Genomic DNA, 10,254 nt, shown 5'->3' on the forward strand with positions numbered 1-10,254 from the left:
CCATGTGTGTGTGTGTGTGTGTGTGTGTGTGTGTGTGTGTGTGTGTGTGTGTGTGTGTGAGTGTGTGTGTGTGTGTGTGTGTGCAATCTAACCCCCACTATCCGGCAGTGTTATTATGGAAGAAAACTGCTTTTTATTATCCTTAAATTAAAGCAGGTTTAGTCCGGGAGTAAGAAGGTTTTAACTCTATTGCAGCTCCAGTGACCCATTTCAGAATGCCTGGTAATTCACGACCACTCCGAGGTAATTTTTACTTACAATAAGCCCCTCATGTTCACTCTACCTTTATCAAATGGATAATGGTATCATAAACACACTTCCAGATTCAAAAAATAATATTTCCAAATCTGGCACGTATATAGTTTTGACATTTGTTCAACTGTATTAAACCGATTTGAATGGACATTTCTTATCAATTTTGTTTCGAATACCTCTTGATTCATCTGCTGGCAGCACTTACTGGTCCTTACCGGCGACCAACGCGTTTTCCCGCAAAAGCAACAACGCCTAAGTCTCAAAGCTCTCCGGACGTCCCCTCGAAAATGCAATCGAGAAATGTATAATAACAATCTTCAACTGGAACGTACTCACCAAATCAATGCATCCTGGAGCACATTCCCGATGCCTATTTTTCTCTCGCAAACTCGTCGTCGTCGAACGGCAAAAAAAGGGAACTCGGTGAGCACTTTTGTGATACGGAATTTTAACTGAACATAAACCGCAAATTCACGAATTTCATCACACCCAACTGCGAAACACGTTCAGAAGCACTTTTGGTACACTTTCGATCAATTTCTTTCGAAAACACTTTTTTTTGCAAAGAAAGTTGCAAGCGTGCCAACATCAACGCCGATTGTGCCGAGCTCTTTCACACACCTTGCAGCGCGTAAATAAACTGAAATTAAAATTTATCACTCGCGATGCCACTAATTTCTGGTCCGAGAGAAAATCAAACAACACAGATTGCGACATCTCCTCTGATGCTTGCAAATATGTTGAATCCCGTTTTCTTTCTCTATTCTAAAACTTCCCGGAAAGCGAGAAAATTACCAATCACACACGTATAAACGTCCGGGAGGCAGAGCGCCAGCGCTTATCCGTCAAATGCAGCCGAAAACTATGAACGCGAACGCACGCACAAAACAAAGAACAAACTTAAAACACAACCGTATCCAAAGGCGTTCGAAACTGCACTCAAATACTCCCACCAATAGATTTGTGCAGAAACGAAATTCATTTAATTTTACTATTTTTCTATCAAAACTACTATGCCGTTGAAGTAAGCGCAGTATATGTTTATATTTATCGTCAATTATACTGAAATCCTGATGAATTTAACGACATTAAGCGTAGTTATACTGAAAATAAGTGTTTTCTACAAAATAGCATTTCTAACTATGGTCTTTGTTTCAGTGTACGTAAAAACCAAATAAAAATCTGACAATTTTCCTTCAATAATGTATCTCGACGAAAATGTCGGTAATAGCTCGGAAAAAAACTGCAATCTATTTGCAATTTTTTTCAAGAAATCTATACGACATTTTCCGAAGAAGATCGCGACCGCGAATATTTTGCATTTTTCCAGAATTTTCAATGGACATTGGCCTTAATGAACTTCAAGTGCAGGATATTTTGCAGGCTTTAAAAAAAAAAGATGTCTCAAAAGGTCCTGGACCTGACGGAATTCCTCCAGTATTTATTAAATTACTAGCAATGGAACTCACTGCTCCATTGTTTTGGCTTTTTAATATGTCCCTGGAATCTGGAACCTTCCCAAAAATTTAGAAAAGCTCATTTCTAGTGCCTATCTTTAAATCTGGCCGAAAATCTGACGTACGTAATTATCGTGGTATAGCCATTATCTCTTGCATTCCTAAACTTTTCGAGGCAAATGTCAACGAAAAATTATTTCTCCAAATCAAAAATAGAATTCTTGATAGAGCTGGAATTAAGGCGTAACAGCTTTTGTAAACAATGACTTCTCTCGATGATTTCTCGAAACTCAAGGCACCCCCACGCCAACCAACATAACCAACGGGAAGGAGAAGTCTTCCCCTACCCGATGGTGACGTTGATTTGAGTGGGCGAGCCTTTGATTTCTAGAAATCATCGAGAGAAGTCATTGTTTACCAAAGCTGTTACGCCCTAATTCCAGCTCTATCTAGAATTACTGACATGCAAAACGGCTTTTTCAAGGGTCGCTCGACCTCGACAAATTTACTTGAATTTATAGACTATTCATTGAATGCAATGGGAATGGAAACAACGTAGAAGCTCTCTATACAGACTTTAGCAAGGCATTTGACCGCATAGACCTACCAATGCTACACACTTAGAAAAACTGATGTAAATTTAGGTGCTCGAGACTGACATATATGAGCGTCAATTTTAACATAAAATTGAGTCATAATAGCGCAAAATTCAGCTCAATCAAACGTACTTTCGAACTTTTCAGTCTCGGAGCACTTAATTTTACATGACATGTTTGTTTGTATCTCATCCTTTATGTCAAAGATGGATTCCGTCACGTGTAAGATTAGGTATTTCTAAGTGTGTACTGTTTAAATTTGAAAAAAAAAATTGGAATTGAGTCAGGGCTCCTAAAATGGCTTGAATCATATTTAACTAACCGCCAACAAATAATTAAATTCAACGTAAAGAAATCGAATCCAATTCAAGTCACTTCAGGCGTCCCCCAAGGCTCTCATTTGGGACATCTTCTTTTTATTCCATACGTAAACGACATTTCTTTCATTCTCAAAAAACTTTTTTTTTTTATTAATTTATTTGATAAGGCTCAACACACACTTAACTTTACAGAGCTAAGGATTCTTATTCACTATATTACAATACATCATAAAACTATAGTCAAAAGGTAAGATGGAGAAGGGTGAAGTGAGCGTGATCCTCAAATTCATAAAACATTGTCAAAACAGCCTGAAAACAGACCAGCCTTCTCCAGACCTTGCGAATAGATGAAGATCGGAATAACTTGCGTCAGTACCAACAGCAAACCACTGAAACTGTCAGTTAGCGGAAAAAAAATCATTCAACCGCACATTCCTGCATCGTTTGATTCCACTTCCAGAACCATCCGGAAGAAGGGGATCTTTTCGGGAATGATCGAGATTACAGCTGTGCGAAATGCGAAATGTTGTGAACACTTTCTGAGTAACTGCTTCCAAGCCATCGGGAGAGAATCGCCTGGAAGAACGCTGAATCGTACAGCGCAACTATCGAAAGGTAAACAAACTTTGACGTTTAACATTTTGTAGGCAACATTGCCGCCTAAATGCTGCTATAAATCTGAACGGGTTAGGATCAAGCAAAATGGCTTTAGATAAATACAATTCAGTCTAGAAGTTTTCTTCGTAAAAGCCATTTCAAAACTTTATGAATTTGTAATGGATTTCTTGAAAGCAAAATAACTTTTTCACAAATGGCCCATGAAAATCTACTTTTATGCTTCCGCCATATTACAATTATTTTGTTTGTTTTTTTTTACAATCTTCGATTTTCAATCTATATTTCCTTGGATATAACTTTATTTTAGTTAATTTAGCTATGAGAAAATATTTAGGATGCAAAAATCACGAGAAACAAAAATCTTGGCTAAGCTTAATTATCGATCTGAAGAATGTATTTTTTTTTTTCTTATTGTATAATAATAAGTAAATCGATGTTTTTCGTGGGCGGACTCAAGTTGTTCGATGTTTTCACGTACATTTCACATCAAATTTTATATGGCACCTAAAACTAGGCCACTTCATGACAACTATTTTATAATTTTGGAAATTCGGCAGGATTTTTATACCATCAGTTTTTATTTTAATTATTTTAATAAGATCGGATGGTATTTATTCATCCTTTTTTATCTTGATTGTTGTTTTTGTCTTATGAACTTAGCAAGTGCCTAGGGTAAATGGCTCAGATAATGGTTTTAATTGTTGCCAAATAGCTTTTATTGTAGCTTAAATACGGTTTTGAAATGGATCTCATTGCGTTTATCGTACAACCATTTTGCAGTAAATCAATCTAGAAGAGCTTCGAAAATATATCCTTCAAAACCTTCTCCAGGGTAGGCCAACTAGACAGATTCTAGCATCAATGAGGTTTTGGTGAATGCATCAATGGCAAAGCAGTCTTGACCAGGGTTTTATGAATGTTGTTTTATAGTAGCATTGTAGTATTTTATAAAACTTAAAATGTTACTTGGGTTGATTCAATATTCTGCGATTTACAGCCAATTTTGATTCACAAGAAGAAAAATGGCGGGTGGAAAAAAGTAACAGCACAGACAAACAAACATAACACTCGCAAGTTGTTCATCGAACAGGCATTTAACGGTCAATTTAAAAGAATTGAAGTTGGTAGTACCGCCACCTGTGGCGCGCATAATCAATTCCCTTGCGTTTGACATTTACACACTACCGCCATCTGTTCAGCGTACTACCCACCACAGTGTACTCAACAGATGGCGGTAATGTTTTAGTGACGATGTTTTACAGTGAGAAATATTCAATATGTTATGTCTGTTTGTCTGTGGTAACAGCTGTATTATCAAAATTCGGCAATGGAAGAGGTCAATACCGAAATTTCAGTAAACGCAATTGCTGATTTCGGTATTAACTCTATTTACTGAAGGGGGCAGTGAATTACTTTGCCAAATTTTTATAAAAATATATTGATTGCCGATATCTCGGTAAATTTTTTTTGATTAATCTCGAAAAAAATATGTTGTTTACCGAAATATCAGTAAAATTATGAATTACCGTGTCGGATCAATATTTTTCTTGCCGAGCTCGTGAATCTGTTTTAAGTGTGCAGAAAAAAACTCCACAAGCACTTTACTACTAAAGTTCAAAGATTTATTTAACTTTCCTCACAACATTTATTCTTAGCGGCGCCGGTGGTGTAGTGGTAAGCGTGATTACCTCTCACTCCAGCAAGCCTGGGTTCAATCCCAGTCGGCGCCGCCGGGATGTTCTGAGGTATAACATTTCTGATCACAAGGCAAGTAAAGCCGTTGGTCCCCGGTTCATGAGTTGATGGGTCGATAGGTAGGGTCCAGGTGTGGGAGCTACCTCTTTGGCGTCGGTAGCATTGGTGCTCAGCACGGAAAACAAGATCGACGAAAAAAAACATTTATTCTCCCTCTTTTGTTTCTTTAATTACTCCCTTCTTCTCCTACTTTCTTATAGCCTATCTAACCTTCTTTTCTTCGTCGTGGCCCCTCGGTCGCCGTTCGCTTCCTCTCTCTATCTATTTCGTGCGCTTGTCGTAATTGTACGGGGTGGCGATGGCGCCGTTTTCGCTGGTGGTCTTACGATCAGTGTTTATAATTTGAAAGTTGAGTGAGTCATTGCTCCAGGCTGTCGGCCAGTGACCCGGGCCATTCGTCGTTCATCGCCAGTTTATCGTGCCCGTTATTCTCCATTCTAAATGACCATCTCTATCGCCACCCCTCATGGACTCCCAACAGGCCGTTGTTCGTCCATCTGGTGGCGAGTTTTGCAATTTTCGATGGGGTGGATTGATGCGTTCTATGATAAGCTGTCCTAGCTTTGCCTACTAGGGAGTCTGACAACGGAGAAAACTGCACAACACTCACGAACACTACCTGTCATTATTTTTCTACAATTTAACGGAACTAAACATCACAAAATTCTCGAAACAAAAACGCTAGTACTTAGTTTCAAGGATTTAAACATAAAGTTCATGTGTAACCACACATACTATTCGTTTGACTCATAAATTTCATGTTTACTTCTGAGTGGATTCTGTTTATGTGTGGGCACATGAAAATCATGTGGATTTTTACATGGAAATTCATCAATAAAAATGTGTCGAATTTTATGAGTGTAAGGACTTTCCGCCGTTTCGCATCGTTCCTCTCTACAGTTACACGTCGGAAACTGATTCAAGCCGTGGTTGTGCCTATATTCACATATTGTGATGTAGTGTAATGCCACGGGATTTCTGCGACACTGAAAAAGCAGCTTCGTCGGCTTTTTACGTGTACAACCTCCGGCGCTGTGATACATTATAATTTTTTTTTTATTATAGTCACTTTAACGCTCTTGGGTCATTCGTGACTTGTCTGGGGGTGAGATTTGAACTCGTGACTTTTGCGTGAGAGGTATGGATTCTAACCACTACGTTGGGGTCGCCCCGCTGTGATACAACAGTTGCCGTCAGGAGCAACATTCTCGGACACGACCAACCAGCTAATAACCTTCTTCGCACCTGCTGCTTCATGAAACGAGGGTATGACGGTAACCTGCCGGAATACATCCATGAACATCTCTTATATGGACAGAAGCAACGAACACGATCACTCATCATTCCAAGACACACAACATCTAGCGGAAAGAGTGTCCTGATTGCTGGAGCTTCCGACTGGAACAGACTGCCAATAGAAATCAATAAGAAACCGACCATCACTGCCTTCAAAAGTGCTTTTAGTTCATAGTATCTTTTCAATTGTTGGTCTACAATATATTGAATTGGTTCCGCTTTTTGATAAATCGAAATTCTATCCGCCAGACTATGAACTATGATGTTTTGGATGCATTTAAACAACATAAACACTAATAAGTGTTGATTTTACAATTTGACCACATCTCCCTATAATCTCAAAATTTAGCAGACTATAGCTGTCAAATTTTCTTTTGGGAAAAATCCTCAAAAATTACTTTTCCGTTTTCTTTTCAGCTGCGTACCAGACTTAAGCCTGGTACGCAGCTAAAAAGTAATGACGTTTTTACATGCTACGGGATAGGACACGGAATGCTAAAGAAATTTCTTTTCCTTAGCATTTCTTGACCCAGTACGCAGTTCAAAAGAAATCGGTAAAGGAAAGATCGATTACATTATTATCGTGATCGACATGAAGGTGGCGCATTCTGAATGCAATTTCACTTTCCTTGCGGAATAATGGTCTGATCAATTATTCCGTTAGGTAATGTTGGCGTTTATTGCAAAACTGATGTTTTGGATGCATTTAAACAACAGAAACACTAATAAGTGTTGATTTTACAATTTGACCACATCTCCCTATAATCTCAAAATTTAGCAGTCAAATTTTCTTTTGGGAAAAATCCTCAAAAATTACTTTTCCGTTTTCTTTTCAGCTACATACCAGGCTTTAAGCCTGGTACGCAGCTGAAAAGAAAACGGAAAAGTAATTTTTGAGGAATATTCCCAAAAGTAAATTTGACAGCTATAGGGAGGTGTCTTTTGCTAAATTTTGAGATCATAGGTAGGTGTCGTCTAATTTTAAAATCAACAATTATCAATTTTTATGTTGTTAAAATGCATCCAAAACATCATTTTTACAACAAACGTTAAAATTACCTAACGGAATAATTGGTCAGACCATTATTCCGCAAGGAAAATGAAATTGCATTCAGAATGCGTCAAATTTTCTTTTGGGAAAAATCCACAAAAATTACTTTTCCGTTTTCTTTTCAGCTGCGTACCAGGCTTTAAGCTGAAAAGTAATGACGTTTTTATGTGCTACCGGATAGGACACGGAATGCAAAAGAAATTACTTTTCCTTAGCATTTCTTGACCCAGTACGCAGTTCAAAAGAAATCGGTAAAGGAAAGATCGATTACATTATTATCGTGATCGACATGAAGGTGGCGCATTCTGAATGCAATTTCACTTTCCTTGCGGAATAATGGTCTGATCAATTATTCCGTTAGGTAATGTTGGCGTTTATTGCAAAACTGATGTTTTGCATGCATTTAAACAACATAAACACTAATAAGTGTTGATTTTACAATTTGACGACATCTCCCTATAATCTCAAAATTTAGCAGTCAAATTTTCTTTTGGGAAAAATCCTCAAAAATTACTTTTCCGTTTTCTTTTCAGCTACATACCAGGCTTTAAGCCTGGTACGCAGCTGAAAAGAAAACGGAAAAGTAATTTTTGAGGAATATTCCCAAAAGTAAATTTGACAGCTATAGGGAGGTGTCTTTTGCTAAATTTTGAGATCATAGGTAGGTGTCGTCTAATTTTAAAATCAACAATTATCAATTTTTATGTTGTTAAAATGCATCCAAAAAATCATTTTTACAACAAACGTTAAAATTACCTAACGGAATAATTGGTCAGACCATTATTCCGCAAGGAAAATGAAATTGCATTCAGAATGCGCCACCTTCATATCGATCACGATACTAATGTAATCGATCTTTCCTTTACCGATTTCTTTTGAACTGCGTACTTGGTCAAGAAATGCTAAGGAAAAGAAATTTCTTTAGCATTCCGTGTCCTATCCCGTAGCACGTAAAAACGTCATTACTTTTCAGCTGCGTACCAAACCCTACGCTTGCACGGTAACAGTCAAATACCCTTTTATGAGTAAAACTTAACCCATTTTTAATAAGTGGCTTTACTCATTTATGACTAAATTATTTTAACAAAAATGAGTTTCTGCTAACAGTAGCTAACAGTTACTACTTATTTGGCATAATAAATTACTCATTAATTAGTAGTACCACTCTTATTGAAAATGGGTTAACTTTTACTCATAAATGGGTGTTTGATTAGTACCGTGTACATGGAAGTATATGCTAGTGTGTGTAAAATTATATTATTAGTGTAGTGTTCGTGAGATCCTGGTTGGAGAACTCAATAGTGTACCTTATTTGAAAGATCAGCGAAGAGATGAACAGCCTATGGCTAAAAATCTCTATAATAAAGGAAAAAAAAATGAAAGATCAGCGCTAGTAATTAGGTTTTGCACCGTCGGGATTAACCTCAATCTGATGACAGTTCAGTGGTACTGTTTACGTGGACTTAGTCGTTTTTTTTCTTGGGTAGATTTTCTCGATAATTTTTCAAACTGCAGTGAGATGTAAACCACACTTCTGCATTGTCCACGAGCAACATCCTTTCATCGCGCTGTTCCTCGACAATTTTCAAATTAAAGTTCGGTAATTTTAGAATATTTAATTTCGAAAAAACGACTAAAAGTGCTTGTAAACAGTACCACTGAACTGTCAAAAAGGTTCAGCCTATTAAAACTGAGTTCATTCGTGACGTCACGCTGCAGAACCTAATAAGATCGTATTATTGTATTCCTTCTGGCATATATTGTTAACAACAAAAAGATATACATTTTACGGTACTTATGTATACTTATTAATCTGAATAACATGAACTAAACATTGCAAACATCACCTACTTGTGTACAAGAAACGTTTTTCGGAGCAAAATTTAATATTTTTCACTAGAAACTTGTAATATGACGTGATATACAGATTGCAGCCACAGAGCTGCCAGGTGGTTTTATAAAAAATCTGTATCCACTCTATTAAAAAATCTGTATTTTCTGTATTGACGATTTTTTTCTTAATTAATCATGTTTTGTTGTTTTACAAATACAGTGCATACAAAATAACCATAAAAAGTGCTTAACCACCTATTCGGGCTATCGTACTAACCATACGGGATATAATTGCGCCATTTGTGATATCGTCCGTACTTATTTATAAGAGTGATATGAAGCCGTTTGAAAATGTATGGAGATTTTAGTTTCTATTCATTATCTTCCTGATAAGCAGTTTTAAATGCAAAAAAGTGCACGAGTTCATTACTATTTGATATTTTTAATATAGATGAATACAATTAATTACATCATTTGTGTGGTAGTTACACCGAAAAGTCGAGAGATGTTGTCCCGCCAGTGCTAGTAAAATCATTTTTGCAGTATGGAGAATATCAGAAAATCCGCAATTTCTTACGAAATACATTTTCAATGCAAGTAAAATGTTTACGAGTACTTGTATTTGTACCATTTTAATGTGCTCGGGCACTTTTCTTGTATTTAACATACATGCTTATATTGGAAATATTCAATTAATACTGTAAATCCCCATACAATCTCAAATCGTTTACTACCAGCTCCATATGCATCCGAAAGCGGTTGGTCCTCTGGTTGTGAATGCTGTCAAAAACACCATAACATGATTAATTGTCGATGGAAATTTGATAGGTTCCCGAGCAGAGGGTGAGAACAAAATGAAAACAAGAATTATGTTGTTTTCATTATTCCTGATAACTCAAATTGATTTCATTTTGATGGAGTTGATGAACAGAACAAAAATGAGAGCTAAAAGATATGTGAAGAATATCAAAATTATAACATATATTGATATTAGTGAGAACTGCTTGATAACTTATTTTGATATGGATTTTTTTTTCTCAAGCATTTAAAAAAAATCTGTATAAATCTGTATT

At 36.8% G+C, this 10,254-nt stretch overlaps 1 protein-coding gene across 4 annotated transcripts in view; it reads right to left on the reverse strand.

Annotated features, from left to right (window-relative positions):
- The window catches only part of LOC135714765 (lysosomal-associated transmembrane protein 4B), a 222,761-nt gene extending 213,476 nt beyond the window's left edge, over positions 1–9,285 (reverse strand). For 2 of the 4 annotated variants that reach the window (XM_065238138.1, XM_065238134.1), the window contains exon 1: positions 9,200–9,285. The gene's annotated coding sequence lies outside the window, so the exon portion shown is untranslated. Of the gene's footprint in view, positions 1–8,655; positions 8,705–9,195 lie in introns of all 4 variants that reach the window. The other 2 variants (XM_065238135.1, XM_065238137.1) reach the window with 2 other exon arrangements.
- Between the last annotated feature and the right edge of the window lie 969 nt (positions 9,286–10,254).

This window comes from Ochlerotatus camptorhynchus, unplaced genomic scaffold, assembly GCF_037179485.1.
Source record: "Ochlerotatus camptorhynchus isolate MF236.1 unplaced genomic scaffold, CSIRO-AGI_Acam_v1.1 ptg000711l, whole genome shotgun sequence".
In the NCBI taxonomy this organism is placed as follows: Eukaryota; Metazoa; Arthropoda; class Insecta; order Diptera; family Culicidae; genus Ochlerotatus; species Ochlerotatus camptorhynchus.